General features: G+C 41.0%; 1 long non-coding RNA gene across 3 annotated transcripts in view; it reads left to right on the plus strand.

The window, feature by feature from the left end:
• Nucleotides 1-18,619, plus strand: part of LOC140002944 (uncharacterized) — a 129,734-nt gene that overhangs the window by 1,535 nt on the left and 109,580 nt on the right. For 2 of the 3 annotated variants that reach the window (XR_011810685.1, XR_011810686.1), the window contains exon 2: nt 10,044-10,230. The exons of the other annotated variant lie outside the window; for it this stretch is intronic. This is a non-coding gene — a long non-coding RNA (uncharacterized lncRNA). The remainder of the gene's footprint in view (nt 1-10,043; nt 10,231-18,619) is intronic. 3 annotated transcript variants of the gene reach the window in all.

Here is an 18,619-nt window from a genome sequence, read left to right on the forward strand (position 1 = left end):
TCACAGTCATATAAAGGATACTGATTGCTGCTGAACCTCTGTGCACAGCTCAAGAAAAAAGAATGAAAAGTTGAAACATGAGCAGCAATAAAAAGTGGAAGACAAAAACAAAAACCAAACCCCAAACCTAATAACCTTTATAACAAGGGAGTTGAGCAAGTCAGTCTACTTGCCTCATCCACGGCAAAGCAAAGAGGTCTTTCTGTTAGTCTGAATAGCCCTCCAGGAGACAAAGTCTATGAACGTGCAGTCTTTGAGAGTTTTACACTTGGATTGTGTCTTTTTCTAGAAGACAGCCCCTGACTGAGTGAAGTACAACTGCACCAGAAGCAGGAATCAGGTCAGGGAGGCCTATGGTGTGTCTCATGGAGCAGGACAGTGTGGATGGTGATTTTCTTTTACAGCTTTTCAAGCTCAAAAATCCTAAACTCCCAGAGGCTGTTTGGGTGAAGCAAACAGACAGCTGGAACTTCTTGTTTCCTAAAATTAAGATGAAAATTCAGTTTCTAACAAGAGGGACATCAGAAGCAGCTGCACCATGCACCAATGTACATCCTCTAAATATGCTCTACCATGAACTGAAAGAGTCACTCAGCCAAAATGGTACAAAGTCATAAAGGCACTCATATCTACAAGTGAATGGACATTTTCACCAGGAGCTTGGCAGGTGGAGGTGTGGGTCCCGTGAGCTGCATGTACAACATAGGAAATGGAGCAACCATCCTGCTCCACTGCAGGCAGTGGCAAAACAGCCCGTGATGAGAAAGTGGCTAGGATTTCAGCCTCAGGCTTCACAGTGCTGGATCTTGGTTTTCAGCTGGTAGCTTCTCCTGAGCCCCTGCTTTTCCTGTGCCTCTCTGAAGGCAGCTTTCCTGGATGGGGTAGCCTCTGATGCTGCATTTTATAAAGTGGTGGGATTACCAGAGAGACATTAGGTAAAGGATCTTTAGTTTTAGCAGCTATTCCTAGGATTTATCACTCCATACATCAGACAGTAAAAATTGCAGTATTGAGTGGTGTTAATGAGATATACATCTGCTATTTTCTCTGCCTTGCATTTTATTTCTCTTCCTCCTCCCCAAGGAAAAAAAATAACCAGGCAATCTCCTGCTTCTTAAAAGTACTTAAAACTCAGTCTAGTGGAAAAAAGAGCCTAGCACAGCCCTGCACATGGTGAATGCTGCTGAGCTGCACTTAATGATGCCTCTTAGGATCAGCCTTGCTGCTAGAAAACGCTTCATTTCCTGTGGCTTTCTTTCTTTACAAGCAGAGTGCAGCTCCAATGGCTCTCACAACAATTATCACCCACTTGTTCTGCAGGTTTGAAGTTTTTTGCATTAGTCAGGTTGAGAAATTCATGGTATTAATCATGACTGAAGTTGTTATTTATCACCTGCTGGGTGAGAAATAATAATTTTGGCACTGCTGGGGCAGCAGGCCAGAAGTACCAAATTAAGTAAAACATCTAAACACTAGCAAGGATCATTTCTCTGATTAATGAATTGTTACAAAGAAAAAGTGCTACTCGTTATCTGATCTTAGGATAAAAGTGGGAGTTGGAAGTAAAAAGCATTAGCAAAGTCAGGCTTTGCTATGATGTAGTTTGAAACTTTCCTGGCTGATCTTTCCTCTGTCATTCACTAACTGTTAACATGCACTCATCTGCGTCAGAGGTTTGCAATACTTGGCTCCCGCCCCATTGCCAGCTTTGCAAAAAGTAGCATTTGGCAAGCAGCTCAAGACCCATTGTGTAATCACCTCGAAAGAAATGTTGAAATAACTTTAACTCGGGGCTTGTCTGGGCTGGAAGGTTTTGCTATAGGAACAGCTACCAGACTGGCAAAACACCATTGTGTGAAGGCAATAATAGGGTGCAGGAATCAAAATAAGCAACATCAGTAGAAGCCTATAACTAGGTAACTGTTTCCATGTACTTGGCACATTAGTTACCTACTGGATAAAAAAAAAATAAAATAAAAAAAATCCAACCACCTGATCAGAATTATTTCACATGTAAATAAAAAAGGGTTGGCCTACACTGGATACTGGAAATGCGGTCTCTGTGTACTATTATAGCCATAAGCCACCATAACATGCCACATCCTCTTCCTGCAGGGAGCTGAGGAGCTCACCATGTAGCTGTCCATAGAAACTCTATTTTCTGGGCTCATAAAAAACACATAAAAACTTCCTGTCAGCTTCGAATATGGTTGAGGAACTCAGGCCAGTAGGGACAAGGTACCACTGAAAGTGAACAGTAACTTTGGATTCAATTTTTTTTGTTTCTTTTGGCTTAAAACAAACAAAAAACAAAACAAAACAAAAACATGTTTTAGAGGTCCCTTTTGCCTCTGTCTAATGCATTTTCTGGAAAGAAGACAATGGCTTTTTGCACAGAGAGCATTGAACGTTCTGATCTACCACTGCAGACATCAGATGTGGTGCTGGTTGAGGAGAAGAGCTTCCCACAGTCCACACAGGCAGGCTGCTCCTGCTGACTTCCGTGGCAGCCAAAATTACTGCTGTCTACCAAGCCAGCATGCACAAAGGCTGACTTGAAACTGTGAGCTGACATGAGAGGTTAGCATGAACTCATTCATGCCTTTCCTGTTTGGCTTAATGTTGACAGTATTCCCATTTGCTAATAAAGAATTTTTTTTTTTTTTTTTTTTTTTTTTGGTAAGAAAGCTTTGCCTCCTTATGTTATTTATTTATTTATTTTTACCAAAGAGTTTATTTTGCATTTGAGAAGAAATTTAGAGATCTCTGGGATGTGGGACATGATGGCCACCTCTACAAATGCTGCTCAAATCATCCTTCCTCTAGGTTTTGTGACTCCAGTTCGGTGTCAAGGATTTGAAACAAGAATGAAAGGAATGCTCCATCACAGAAAGTAAGAGCAGCAGCTAAGGGCTTGGAGAACAGATCATCTTCCTAGGGGAAGCAGGCAGCCATCAGAGGGCACCTGAATGAGCCTTGGTGTGGGCACTGTAGGGGGGAACTTCTCTCAGAAACGCTTTACGCTTTCTACCACTTCCTGAAAAGAACTATTTCAGCAGCTGGTCCACCCTATCTCCTTTGTCATACATCTGCCACTATCCATGAGAGAATGCCAAAGTAAAATTTTGGCCAGGTTTTCTTGACTTTGAAGCTATCTATTTCTGGTCACTCCATTCTCTCACTCTTGTGATCAGCAGTTTTGTCACTGAGGCCCAGGATTATCACCTGAGTTTATTCTGTGAAAATTACCTCTCATTTTTCAGATGTTAGCCATCTGTTGGGCTAAGAGCTTCCACTTTCTTCTCTTCTGAAGACAATAAAAACTTCCTTTTAGGTCCACTTCTGTTTCTACCTTGATTACTGCAAATTCCTCTCTAAAATTTCTCTGCAGTTCCTGTTGGCTCTTTCCCCCAGAAGTGAGCAGTATCTTGATCTATGATGCCTCCTAGCCAAGAAGTGTATAGCTAAGATTACAAACTATCACCGAGATCTCTTTCAATTGCAGCTTAAGTCTGTGTTGTGGCATGTTTAAGGAACCAGTTGATGAAGATCATTAGTTTGGGAGCATTATGGGAAGGGTACACTTTTATCTACTTAAATAAATTTATCCCCAGCGTATTTTGTCATAGGCTATAGTGTTTTGTAAAAGGTGTGTAGTTTAATGCACGTGTATGTGAAGATCACCAGAATTAGGCTAGATCTGGCTGCTAGCTTCCATACTACAAGTATGAGTGCAAAGGTCTTTCTGCTGTGTTGAAACACACTGCTGTAATGCTGCCCATCATCTGATGGAAACGCTTTTGACACACACAGGACAGCTCGTGCACTCTGGTTTCAAAGGAGGAGCTTTCATTTGGTTCGGTGCATGTTCCTGGTGCCATCCTGCCTTCCTCACAGCTCCTGTTTGTGAGACCCACCCCCCCCTTGGTGCTGCTTCCTGGTCTTCCTGCACTGGGGGGAGAAGCTTAGGCCTGTGGACCCCATCACCCAGTCTGCACTGAACAAGATTCCTCACACCAGTAAAATCACCTTAGAAGAAACAGAGAAGCCAGCATGCTTTCTAGGGTTTGCTCAGACTAAGAAGCATCCTACAACCCTATCACCTTCTGCAGTAGTGACTCCAAATGCTGGTTCCACAGGAAATAGAAGGCTTACAAAGCAAATCAGCTACATGGTGTATTTTTATAGACTATAATACCTAAAATCTACTTTTCTAACTTATGAATCATAAAAAATTGAAATAATGAAGTAATTGATATATATATATGTGTATATATATATATATATGTGTATATATATATATGTGTGTATATATATATATATATATATATATATATATATATATATATATTTTTTTTTTTTTTTGACAAAATTCACCACTGCAAAATAATGGGAAGTAAGATTAAAACTCATTTGGATAATGCATCTCTCTCAAATTTCTTTGGCATTCTTGTATTATGATAATAAAAATGATCAATGTAGTCATAAAACGTGATTTACTGAGGAGCAGGCTGAGAAAAGTGTGGAAGGGCAAGGAGCAGATTCCTCACTCCTGAGGGGGTTAAAAGTGTGAAATGCTTAAATGAGGCTTTCAAAAGAGGAAAAACTGGTAGCAATAAGAGACTGGAGTTACCTTTCAATCCTTAAATCAGATGAGTGAGTTTCTCTGTATGTTGTGCTCCTCACCACAGTGAGTTGGAGCCATCACTTGCGCTGAAGCCAGCAGAAGTTGTTTGATGCATCACTACATGACACATTTGAAACGTCACTGGTCTGCAATCAAACGAGTGATTTCTAGCCAAAGATTACGAAATATTTGGCAAACTTATCCAAGTGGATGAGTCAGATCTAAAAACCTGTCTGACAGAAGAGTTGAGTCAAGCCACAGCAGTTGCAATTAATTTGTCCCAAATGTGAGCAGGGCAAAATCTAGACCAGGAGGCTTGAGGCTGGCTTTCCAGCTCCATGCTCCAGCCATCGCACTGCATTCTTTGCTTCTCTTTTAACCACAACAGCCTCTGAAAATAACCCTTCAAAGGCATTTCTTGGTAGTAATAAATGAAGCATTAAAACCTAAACAAAGAACCCAGCAGTTGAGATGATGCAACTTAACAAATAGAAATAACCAAGACTGCTTTGTCCTCTGCTTATTTCCAAACAAATAAAACCCAGGTCATTTATAAAGACTACCCCTTCCCCTCTCCATTGCAGCCCCTTGGGAGTCACCCAGGAGACAGCACCACTTTCCTCTGCTTTCCAATCTTTAAAATATATTCATTCTAGTTTTCAAATTGCTATTTTGTAGTGCTAAATCTCTACCCACACTAATTTCTCCAGGTCAGAATCTGACCCTGATTTGAACAAAATCTGGAGTCAAATATTCACACCAGAATGCTTTCGCCTTGCTGCATGTCAGATGCCATCTTCCTGCAAATGTTTCACACACCTTGGAGTGCAGCTTGTGGAACTGATGAGGTGAAGAGCACTGCACAGCAGCTCTGTGCTGGTAATCACAGGACTGAAGAAACACATACATCATCTGCCACATAGGTTGGCATTTCAAGTAAAAAACCTTCACAATGTGTAAGATGTTGGACAAATGATGGCCATATGCATGTTTGTCTCTGTGCAGATGTCTTTGCATTCTCAGCTAGGAAAAAGCTGAGGTAGGCTTTTTTTTGCCGACAGTTTAATATTAGTGACACAGTTTATGTCCTCTGCAAAAACAATAATGGAGGATAAGGTGACATAAATTATTTGCAAATCGTTTGACATATGCAGGGCATTGTCCTTGCAATAATCACCATCAGTCTGTCAGTTTAAGATATGAACCATGCCACTGCCATTTTATATCATTGTGTTAAGCTTTCACATGCTGTAATTTTACAGATTTGTTCTTTGGAGAACACTGCAACACAAATCAAATTGCATTATGTTTAGTCATAGGCTGTGTGGAGCACCTCGCTGCAATTAGGGGCGGGGGGAGATGAGGAGCAAACAGTCTCAGATAAGACCCAGTTCCTCAAAAGTTAGCAAATTTGTTAGGTACCATTACTCAACTTTCATGGTCATTATTCAAAGCAAGAGGAATTATTCAAATTCATGCTAACATCAGTTGTTGGCTGCATGAGCAAAGTGAGCACTGGCAAGCACCATCCTGACAGATCAATTTAAAATACCCTTGTCTTTTTTGTTTCTCCATAACAGTCAGGCACAATGTTTGATTCTTATGAATAATGTGGGGTTTTCTAAAGTAAATGCACCTATTTCTTTTCAACTCACAAAAGACCCTGTAGGTGCCTGTAGTATTAACCCTGCTTTCCGTAGATGCACAGAATGTTTCTGGAAGAGCAAGTAATTCCGGCACTGTCTCTTTTATTCCAGTCAAATTAATTCCTATCATATAGTTAAACAAACATCAACAAAACAAACAAACAAACAAACAAACAAACAAACAGAAAGACCTAAAGTAAACTTTTTTTTTTTTTTTTTTTTTTTAACTGCAGATTACTGTGGGAATCATTCACCATTCACAAGTGTATTCTAAGTATGTCCAGTGCCAGATACCTTATATTAACCATCTGAGAAACATTTTAGTATGCAAGTGTGTCTTAATTGAAAAAGGAGTCAATAGAAAATATTGTAATATACATTCTGGAGTACTGCATTTCAGTGACTCTTTACTATATTTTGAATAGAGAAACATGATTTGTTTTCCCCTGGGAAAGTTCCCCACATTCAGTTGTCAGCAGTACAGAATCCTTCTGCTTCCAGTGAGCCCTTAAACTAGAAAGATTTATTGCACTTACACCCTTGAAAGAACATATCTTTTTCTTTGAAGGCAGCCATTACCACCATCCCATTTTATATCTTTTCTGATAAGTGCAGGCAGTAAAGTAGATAAACTCCTTGCATACCAATTAAAGACACATGCACACTAAGACACTGTGTACTATCAGGGATGCTCAGAGTAATATTCTTCCTAACACAGTAGATATATCTAGGGAGTTTGACTTTTATTATTCTCAGCTTTACACCTCTGACATTTCTAAAAACATGGAGGAAATTAATGAATTCTCGCCTAAGACTCTATTGTCTAATCTTGCCCCAGTGCTCATGAATTATGGAAAATGACAGATCAGCTGATGACGTACAATGGGCTATTTTAAAACTATCCTTTTAACATAACCTGGGCCATAAATGGCACACCACTGACTTTTGTACAGCCACCTGACAAAATATCAGTCCCGCATTAAGTGGTATCTTAAACAACTGCCCCTCTTCATCACATCCAAGATGATGTGGTCCTTTTTATGGACAAAAGGCATGAAATCTCAGGAAGACTCTTTTTTCTTCTCAGATAGGAAGCTGAAGTGCAGGCCTAACTCTTAGCAACCTGCCTTGTATTTTTCCATTTTGAGAACTCCTCAGGCTAAACCTGGGATCATTAATACTTCAAGGTTCTTAAACACAGCCTTCTCCATCTACCTACATAACTTCTCCTTCAAGTGCCTTTTCCCAGGCAGAAAAAAGGCCTTTGCTCATACTGAACAGAGAAAGTGAAGCCAGAAGGATTTGGACAAGAAGGCCCTCCAGGATGAGCTGTAATGACTCAGAGCCACACCAACAGCTGCAAGACCAGGAGCTGCTGCCTAACCCGTAACATTTGCCTGGCAGTAAGAGGCTGAACTGTCTATGAAGCCTTTGGCTATGACATCTCCCACACCCTCTATGTCTGATGACGGTGGAGAGGCCAAGTGCTGCCCTTTGCTTTGCTTCCCCTCAGAGGAATTTGGTTGGGCTTTCTGCCATGACACAGAGACTCTCCACTTACATGTCAGTCCCCAAGTGCAGTGTGTGGCCACATGAATGGTTTCCTTGTGCTCCATGGGCTGTGACACTGTTTTTCTGTCAGGGTTCCCTTCAGATAAGAAACTACGGAAAGCAATACATCTCATTCAAAACATCTGATAGAGCTGAAGTCATATAAAGCACTAATCACTAATTAATACAAATAAAAGAAACAATCTTTCATGGAGGTGGTAATAATAACACTCCAGAGCTTGTTCTAATCCATCTTTTTGTCAAACGAAGCACCAGGGAATTTATCTGCCACAACCAGGGTATTTTCAGAGTCTCTGCTTCGATTTGCAATGTGGGTTTTAGCGCTGTTAACACAGGCCTCAGAATAAATAATCAAAAGGAACGATTTTTAAACTAATAAGCTAGGCTTTAATACACAGAGGAATTTTGCTATACTTTTATAAGCAATTGAGAACTAAATTTTCCAAGTTAAGAAGCCCTTTTTAAACTTTACCTAGGAATTCTGAGTGTGACAGCATCCCATTGCACAAATCCTGGCAGTGTCCTTTCTTTCGTTATAAGAACTGAAGGCAGCTGGGAAATCTGGCTTCTACCCTCCTGCTCCAGAGAAATAGCACCTTCCATAACATCAGGCGGTCCTGAAACCCTTTAAATAGCACTGTATTCATTATATTTAGTGACAATTACACAAGTGACTTCCTGACTGCAAATATGATTCATTACTCTGCAGCAGAAGTAATACCTCTAATAGACTATGCATTGAGTTGACCCAAAATAGCTGCTGAGGAATATTTGTTTCTGAACTACTCCATGGGTAGATTTTTTAAATTATTATAACCATATATAAGCAGAACAGATTATCCTGCCATGTAATTATTTGGCCCTACCCCTAAATCTTTATGTAAACTAAATTTCAAAGGTGAACAACAATAAGCAATGTTTAATAAGGAGTTTTTAGGCACAATTTGTCTGGAATTTGCTGGGAGGTGATAAGTCCTATTTTAAATTAAAAATTTGCATTCAGTGTTTAGTCACCCTTTAGCTCCATTATTTAGCTCCATAACTCTTAAAGTTAAAAAAAAATGAAGAAGAGAAAAAGAGAAATATAAGAGCAATTCTTTCTTCTGGGTAAAGGGAGTAGAAACAGAGTATTTCCAACCCTGCTAAACCTGAGGACACGGTTCCTGCTCCCACCCAGCCTTGCAGTAATGCAGACCATGAACCCCGCTGCAGACAGCACTACCCCAGGGCCTGCACCCCTGGCTTTATGGGGACAGTGCTGCCATGCTGTTGATTTTGATGCCTACACACTGATTGGCATGGGGTTTGGGGGCTTAAAGAGATTAGGAAGAGTCCTCAAGAGATCATCATGCATCCATTCCCCTACTGCAGAGCCCTAAACCATAAAAAAAGAGACCTATTTTGCTTATGTGTGATCCCTGTCTTCCCAGAAAGAGGCTGCCCACGGGCTGCAGAGAAGATCTTCAGGGCATCCCCAGCAGAGCTCAGCCCTCCTATGGGCCATTGTGGCTCCAGTTCACCCCAACACAGAGCTCCTCGGCACAACCTGTTCCTAAACGTGCTGCTGCAGAGCAATGCAGGCAGCAGGGATGGTGCAGGTCCTGCTGCCACAGGACTTCTAGCATGGACAGGTGTCTGCCTTTGCTCCTTGACTGAGAGGAAAGTGCCCCCTGAAAGATTAATTTTTTCCTGTGGGTACTGAAACACCCATCCTGCTTGATGCTTCGCTTCTCAGACAGCAAAGAGCAGGTGAGAATCAGCCTCTTACTGCCTCCCTGTCCTTGAAACCAATTGGATATTTTCCATGAACTTCAGGGAGGCCAAAATTTCATCTGTATTGTTTAGGATTTCACCACACAAGGCAGACTCAGGTATACACAAATGAAAACAAAAACAAAAACCACCACCACCACCAACAAAAAAACCACAACCACAACCCTATCAGTTTTCTAAAGAAGCCACAGAAATACTCCATTCCATTTACATAAGTGATAATGAACACATGTGCAACAATACTCTTTTGGGTTCTTTCTTTTCCCTTTCCATAACAATTGCTCAGTGCAACCTCCCAGACAACAGCTGCTGCCAGAGAAGGCTTTGAGACCTGAGCTGTGCTTGATACTAAATTATCCAAGTGGTGGCTCTCAGTTCAGCTTTAAAATTTTTATTGTTTTTTTTTTTTTTTTTTTTTTTTTCAGCTTCCTGTCCAAGTGCTGTTCCTGCTCTCTTGATTAGAGAACAGCAATTTGCACTAAGCCTCACCCCATGCAGTCTCTGATGCTGCTGCCGAAAAACGTCACTGACGAGGTCTCAGAGTAATCCCAGTGCCCCAGCATACCATGCATCTCTCTGTTCTGGCTTGTAAAATGGCAGTCTACAATGCTGGTATGTAATCTAAAAATCATCATAAGTAATAATTAAACATTAAATCAGATTAATTCCAGGCTTGTTTGCCCTTGATAATAATCCTATTAATTCTCTAGAGAGGAAAGTAAGACAATCATGAGAAAGCTAAGCACAGATAATTCCATAAAATGCACAGGAAACATTTCCAGTATTAATTTTGCAATATGGAATATTCATTTTGTATTATGGTGGTGACATAAAATATGCAGCAGCAGCAACAGAGGAAAGTTGATGGACTGACAAAGCTGTTTCTCCTTAAAATGCAGATTGCTTCGGAGCAGTTAAGCTCAGAACTGAGATGAGACTGCCTACACAGGCATTTTCAAAGGCTTGTTCAAGGCTGACAGGCCACTTTCAGCTCTGATATGGGATAAAAATTAAAGCTTGGGATCACAGGAAAACCCAGCCAGACAGTGTGGGACAGCCTCAGAGAGGAGGTCTAGAAGAGCTCTCTTTGTGGCCTCGCAGGGTGTTCCCATGCTTGCTGCCTCCATATCAAAGATGCTGTGTTTATAGACAGCAATCTGCTGGTGCCAGGGAGCGACGGCCGTGTGATATATGGCTGTTGGCAAAATGATCCTGTCCGTGGGCCATCACTGGCTCTAATTAAAGGAAGACACAGGCTACTGAGTCGGGGTCTCTTTCATTGGAGCTGAGAGGACAGCAATCTCCACAAGAGCTGCAAAGGAGGACAGATTCATTTGACTGATTGCATGATGTGTGAATTAATGGTCAGGAAAAGAGCTATTATTGTGCTTTTACTGGTAGGCTGCCTCAGAAAGCTTTTGCTATCTGCTTGAATGTGGAAACTAAAGCAATATATTCTTTGATTACATGATTATATTACAGATTCTTTTTTTTTTTTTTTTATATATATATATATATATTTAATTTCATCTCCCTATATGTGTATTTTCTGTGCTTGTATGAATAGTCTGGCATTGCCCATGAGCCATATGCGTGACCCTTTTTGCCTTTGCCAGCCCCTGTCTAAGGGCTGCAGGGTTATTTCAGACCTTAAAGCCCAGCTTCTGGTGGGTCAGTCTTAGCGGCCCCTCCTCAATTTCAACACGTGGGCAAGCCTGCTGCCCTGTTGTCTTGTCCTGCTGCGGGATTTGGACTGCGATCTCTTGGGGGTGACAGCCCAAGCTGCTGTTTGTAGGCGAGGCAAATCCCGGTATGGTGTGCCTCTCCTGGATCAATTTTACAAGGCTGAGTGTCTAATACATAATGAATGTTCAATAGCTCAAATACAAATACTTTGGAAGGAGCAGGCTGTTAGTCAAACAAATGCTGCTCTAACTTTTAAAATAGTCTTATTGTTTTATTGATGATGCGGGTGGCAGAGACAAAGCAAAGCAGGACACAATACAAAACGCAGCACCAAACAACTTTGGCTCCTGGTCTTCTTTGTGTCTCCTTGTTCTGGGGCTGGGAAAAGCTCACTAATTAAATCCTTGTAGCAAAGCCGGAGCTGCTGGGAAGAAAGGAGTGAGCAATAATCGCTATCAAATAGCATAGCAATGGCCAGGTGGCCCAGCATGTGTTTGACAGGTGGGAAAACCCTGTTCAAAACCTTGGTGCTGGGAGCACACTCCTTTTTTAAGGGGGGAGGAGAGGGCTTAATTCTTAAGAAAACACACTATTCTTGGTGCATGTGAGAAATCTGGCTTCTTTCAGGATTTCTGTAATCCTTCAAAACTGGAGCAAGTTCCAGAGCTAAAATTAAATTCACAAGCTGCAGCAAGCTTGCAGGCTGGAATGAGCTTGCAAGCAGCAACCTGCTTCCAACATTACATTTGAATGTATTGCTTACATTTCCAAGATCTTCAGGATCACAAAAGACTTTTAGCTAGATCATGTGGCTCGCTTAATCTCTCGCCAGGAGCTGCTGGATCAAGCTGCAGAGATTCTTCAGTGTGACCTTCTAATACAAGCGAGACTTCAGTCCCACCCCCTCACAGTGCAGTGTCCAAGTTTGCTTCTGTGGCAAACTTTTCCACTTTTGGGAGACCTCTGCTAGTAAGTGAAAGTCTCAGATAAGAAAAAATGAAGTCAACAAAAATGACAAGCCAGCTCAATTCCTGGTTTCTAGTTTGCTACTTCTCTCTGAGAGTCGGCAGAAAATTCTCACGTAAATAAATTACAGACCTCCACTAAGCCACCTGGCAACGACCTCCATGGCCCTTTGGCTTCTGCTGAGCAGGATACTGAACACCAGTACTGCTACAATGCCCCTGGAGGCAGCACAGTGCTGGAGCAGGTCAGCCAGGGAGTCTTTCAAACCTTCAGCCTTGCAGGTTTTTGACGCTTTTGAAGCTCTGGCTGGCCTGGTTTGGAGATGACAATAAACCTGATCTGAGCATGAGGCTGGACTACGGACAACAGTGGTCCCCTCCCACCATAAGCTCAGCCTTCAACTCTCTCTTAGTCCTTCACTGCTTGAGCTGTCTAGAAATGTAGAAGGCAAACTTCTTGGTCATGAATTTCTTCAGAAATTCTCCTGAGGGTATACATGCAATTCTGTATTTCCCTAAGAAGAAACATGGCTACTTATCCAATAAATTAAACCCTTAGTGATATCATGCTTTCAGGAGCTCAGACAATAACCTTTGTAAATGGATATATTAGCACTGATACAGACAAAGCCACTGAGGTACTTAATCATATATTTTTATGTGATCAAAGATAGCATATTAAACTGATAGCAGTCATGTAAATATTTAAATCATACAAAGAAAAAGGAAAGATAAAGTTTTAAGACCTGGCTCAACTTTACTGAATATATCTGTAAAGTGGTGCTTCTGGTTATTTGTTAGAGGAAAAGTGTTCACTTACTAAATTGTTTCTCATTTATGGCCAGCATAGGTTTAGAACTTGTATTTGTATGGCCAAAAATGTTATGAAAATCGGATCTGGTTGTGTAATCTGTAGAGAATATCAACCTACAACAATTTTCTCAAGCCTATATTACATGTCTTGCAAGCACAGAAGTGGTACCTGAGTATAACTTGAGAGCAATTACTTCATTTATATTTAAGGTGTTGCAAGTGAACTTGATTGAGATACTTGTTGTATATCTATACATATTTGGAAAAACATTCAAAGTATATATTTTTTATTTCATTTAACTTCCATGGAATTTCCTTATATATCTAAAATTAAGCACACACTACAGTGCTCTACTAGTTGAAGATGATACACATACACAATTCTGAATGTTATTTATATAGGATTAAACCATATACAATATAATATCATGTTCCTGAGGTTTGTGAATAAAAATTAAAAATCCCTCATAACAAATACACATCTTTATTAACTGATGCTTTTAAAAATCATTTATATCTTCTGGTTAAAAATGCAGATAAAGTGAAGATGCACTGACAATATTTTGCCTTAGCAATTCTTAACAGCCACTGATTAAAGGTCTGTTTAGTGTGCAAAACTCACGTTACTAACCTGTTGAGCAACGCAGTGCTAAACAGAGGTGAAGGGTAGCAGCTGCGTGGTCACTGCAGCTTCACCGAGACGATGCTTTTGCCAAGATGCAGACACTACATCTAGTGGCATCTACATGATTGCATTACTAAACACGACTGAATCTGTAAACTCACACAAGCTGAATTACTTTAATGTTTTGTTCTGTGTTTTTTTTTTTTTTTTTTTTTGTGTGTGTGTGTGTGTGTGTGTGTGTACAATGCTTTTGCTGGAAACCTTGCCGAGTGTGGTAGATCTTTCCTCAAGAATAGGATCAGACAGGCCCTGAGCAGCAGAACGAGTATCCTGACAACTTTCCTGTGCCAATGCATGGAAAAGTTTTTTCAACATCTGCTTATTTTATTATTATTTTTTTTAACAGGAACAAATCAACCTATTTTTCTCTCAACTCATTATCAGGGATGGTTAAACATTTTTATTTGATTAAAAAATCATTGTGAGTCACAGCAAATCTCAGCTGTTCTGATTAAAAATTCAGAGAACAATAAACATGTCAGACCACAGTCTTGTAATGGCAAATATGAGGTGATTTTAACCATGCCAACACCTCTATGAAAAATGCAGAAATAAGATGATATATCTTCCTGTTTATTCGAAACAGTGTCAAAATGCTGTAATTTCACTATGTTCATTGTCAAAATGTCCCTTCTTATGTACTTCCTAAGAGAAACCAGAATTACTTAATGCAGAAGGAAAGATTTAATAAAACACTCCCCTTGTTTTTACAATGTGCCTTCACTGAGAGTTACTGAGCACTCTTGAAACACCTATTCTAAAGCCAAAGCTGTTCAAATCACCTTAAGAATGTTATGTGTGTGCATGAACATTTATACAGAGGCTCAGTCAGCACAGTAGGAATTCATACCATTGCAATAAACTGGAATGGCAAGAAGAAAATACAATGAACTGTGTACTTCAGAAGAAATATAAGGGAAGAATTAGATAAATACATTTTAATGAATGTGCTATGAAAGGTATTTTCCCATTATCAACTCAGTTCTTATTCATTCTCATTTGATGCTAACATCAGTTTTGCCATCACTACTTAACACTATGCAGTACTACAGCTAAATGCTGCTTCTTCAGGAATCAGTTAATATAGAATGAACTTTTATATTGGAATATTTATACTGAATAGGTGCATATTGATTTTGCTCTTCTGTGAACACAAATGCCTTCCTAGCAAGCAGAGGCACCACGGTACTGTGAAAAAATATTTTAAACCACCTGTTTAAAACATTTATTTTAGTAGCTTCGGAAAAAAAAATAATTAAACAATCAGCATTAGGACATGAAATTATGGAATTTATTGTATCTCTGCCAACTCCAGGGCTCTTCACAGCAGGGCCTTGCAGAGTCAGAAACAAATCATTTGCAGCCAGTGTATTCAGAGGTCTTATCACCTTCAGCTCTGGCTTCAGAACAAGGTCCAATACCAGAGCTGCATTTTGCTCATCCTCCTTTTTCAGGTGGTGCTCCAGGACTATCTGAATCTCCCAACAACCACCATGTACTCCCTGATTTAGATTGCTTATCTTTCATAACAATACAGAGCCAGTGCTGACCCTCTTTTCATTCCCAGACACCCTCACAACATGCTCCTGTGGCTACAAAAATGTTCATGCATACTTTAAAGCAATCTGGGGCTGATTTATTCAGTGCACCTGCATGAGGCTTGAGGGAACATACTGCACCGCCCACAGCCTCCCAGGCGCACACATTCCCTCTCAGACTTCATGGTCATGACCCTGTCTCCTTCTCCCTCAGCCCTGGATTGCATATCTGAAATGTTTAGCAGGGAAACATGTCCAAGGGTGTTGGATAAGCAGCGGGAAGATGGGGCCAGGATGTGCTTCCTGGGTCTGGTGAAATCTGCTGCCATTCGCATTCGCTGCTCCATTGGCGTGCTGTCCTCTGGCTGTACACTGAGCAGAGAGGGGGTGACAGTTCCTCATGGCTGTTACAGCACCTCTTGTCCCTCTGTGTTATTGCTGTCACTCTGACAGGGTTCAGTCGTTCTTCTACACAAAGCTTACGTGTGACATGTCTGCAGGGAGGAGGTGTAAAAGTGGCAGCTTTGGGGAGAAACAGGGATGTGGCATTGGTACAGTGCCCTGAAATGTGAGCTGCTTTTGTCTTGATGCCTTAAAAAAGCAAAATAAATGCCCTGGAAATCTTACAGGTCCTACATCTGGCTCTGCGTGCGATCTTTCTTTGCTTCATTAACACTTTTGTCAGTTCGATGAGTTAAAAAGGAAATCCCCTAAAATTACACAGCAAGATAGATAAAATGGGTAAGCGATGCTATCACCTTGCTGATAGCACTTCAGCTAATGCGCACATGCAAAAGGTTGGTGCTTTAACAAAGGAAGCTAGCAGATCTTTCAAGACTTCTTTGGACAGCCTCTTTGAGGTATTAATCATATCAGTGTTTGCTCCGCGAGGCTGTGTGCATTTCAGGCACCGTTCTTTCCTCCAATTCTTTAAATAAGGAAATACTTCTTTCCTAGTATTCAGAGGTCAAGTTTGGTCCCCTTTTGACACCTCAAATCCTTTCAATTTGCCTGCTGCTGCTAAGCTAAATGGTGGTGTGAGGTAATTTATTTGGGAGCAGGGTTAAAGTGTTAATGAGAACACCACATTTTTCTTAAGCTCAGCAGAACTGAAAGCAGAATTCTCAGCTGAGAGAGAGCAAAAAAGAAATCCTCAGCACATACTGGAGCCAAGAAGCATATGGAGCCATTTTAATCCACAGTTGTACAGCGTCTTCTCATGTTTCAGTGAAGTAAATCTAAAGCGTAGTTTGAACCCTATACGTACAGGAAGTCCATGCATTCGGCATCACTATAAAAGCAGACTAATTGGAGCCCTACTCTGGTGAGGTGCTGAGAGCCTTCACCTCCACTTGGAGCCAAGAGGACGGGTAAGCTTAGCACCTTGAAGGATTAGGCTTCTAAATGTTCCTACTGCCGATAGCACATTTGCTAGGAGAATTGATTTGACAAGGGTAGCGATGTATGGCCATTAAATTGTTTGCAGATTTGACCTATCTGTCCATAATAAGAAATAATACCTGAAGTGCCATAACTCTGTCAAACATTTCAAAGGAATACTTGTTCAAAGATCGAATCCATTATGTAATCTCATAATGTCAGATTAGGACATAAAACTATGGAACATGACACAGAGCAGCATTACAAGACATACTGTGTCAGAAATTTTATAAACAATTTCTTCTGGCCCGCTCACATGTTATCAGTTTGAGTAGTGACTATGATGCATTTCAAATTTCTTCTGGCAGCTGGAGACAAAATGATGTGGCAAAAATGTGACTGAAAATATCATCCAGAGGCTCTTGAAAAAGTATTTTTCCACAGCAAAACACTACAGTTCCTGTTGTGAAGGAACATATGGGGAGAAGAGGAAAAGAGAAAGGAGGGCAGGACAATCAAAATCAAGGAGAGTGACTTTAATGACTGTTTGCCATTAAAGTGAACCAGAGCTCTCAGCTAACAGCCCTCCAATAATTCATAATAAAGGAAATGTAAAAATATGTTACCTAAAGCCAGTGCAAGAGCTTAGACTTACCCAATGCTTATGCCTACAATTCCATAAGCATCATTTTTCTCCATATGGATTTATTTTTATTACTTTCTATTTGTCTGGGTGTAAGACTACCTAGGCAAGATAAATATCTTTTACCTTGGTAAGATCTATCTGATCTCTGTTAAGTATAAAGCATGTTGGAATTTGGGGAAATGGAAAAGCAAAATAAATTCCCACAAACTAAATCTAAAATCAAGACAGGTATAAAAAACAGAGCTGAGAGGGGAAAAGGAAATAAACCTGCAATCAAATAAATAGTGATCTTCTTTTTGAGACTCATAATAAAGAACAAATATTTTAACTTTCCTTAAGTGACAACTGGTGGAAAAATAGGAAGCAGATAAAAAAAAAATAAAAATAACATAATAACATTGAGCTTGCTAGGCTGGTGAACATCAGATGCAGTTTTCTTTTCTGTGATTTTTCTATTTAATCTTCATCATTTTTATGACCTTATTCAATTGAAATAATGTATAAATGTATGTATGCTTATAAAAGAATATATGAATGTCATATGAAGCATTTTTGTGAATTGAAATTTAATCAAGCAGCAGCACTGGGCCCCTTTGTCATCTTCTGCCACGGCCAGCGCGGAATAGCAGAGCCCACGAAGCAGTGTTGTAACTGGAAAGCTCCTGATTTTTACTCCCATGTCCCACCTCCACCAGCCTGCCCCACTGACAGCACTAGGGAGGTTATAAAGGCACTATACCAGGACAGAGGCCTTGTGAAGATCCGCTCACCTCCCTCGGCAAAGCAGTGTGTGGTAAAGGGATTGGGGTTCTGCAGCACATCTTGGAGGAGCGGATGGCTCAGGCCTGTCAAAGCAGCTCCAAGGCTCTCTGGGATCTGCCAGCCCTTCTCAGAGGAGCCTGCAGTGCAGCAGTGAAGTGGCACCCCAGATACCACCCTGCTGGCCTTCCCTGGTGCTCTGCCTTGGGGAAAGGGTGACAGAAGAAGGATGCCAAGACACAGCTCTGTTGGGGACCAGCTGAGCAGACTCCGGATTTTTGTCTTGCTTGTCTTAGCACAGCAAGCACCAAGCTGGTCGCGCACCCCAGGAGCAGGAGCTTTTGGGAGAAACATGCAAGTGCTGCTCTGCTTGGCACAGCAGATATTAAAAGTGTTTGTCTCCCTCTGTGAGCCATGTGGGCAGGCCCAGCATGGGTACACATCAAGCATGATGAGTGGTGGGGCTGGGAGCTGCTCTGCGCTCCTGTACCCTCTGCATGAGTTCTGCCCCTTGGCTGCCCCCTTCCCT

The sequence above is a fragment of the Anas platyrhynchos genome, chromosome 7, assembly GCF_047663525.1.
Source record: "Anas platyrhynchos isolate ZD024472 breed Pekin duck chromosome 7, IASCAAS_PekinDuck_T2T, whole genome shotgun sequence".
In the NCBI taxonomy this organism is placed as follows: domain Eukaryota; kingdom Metazoa; phylum Chordata; class Aves; order Anseriformes; family Anatidae; genus Anas; species Anas platyrhynchos.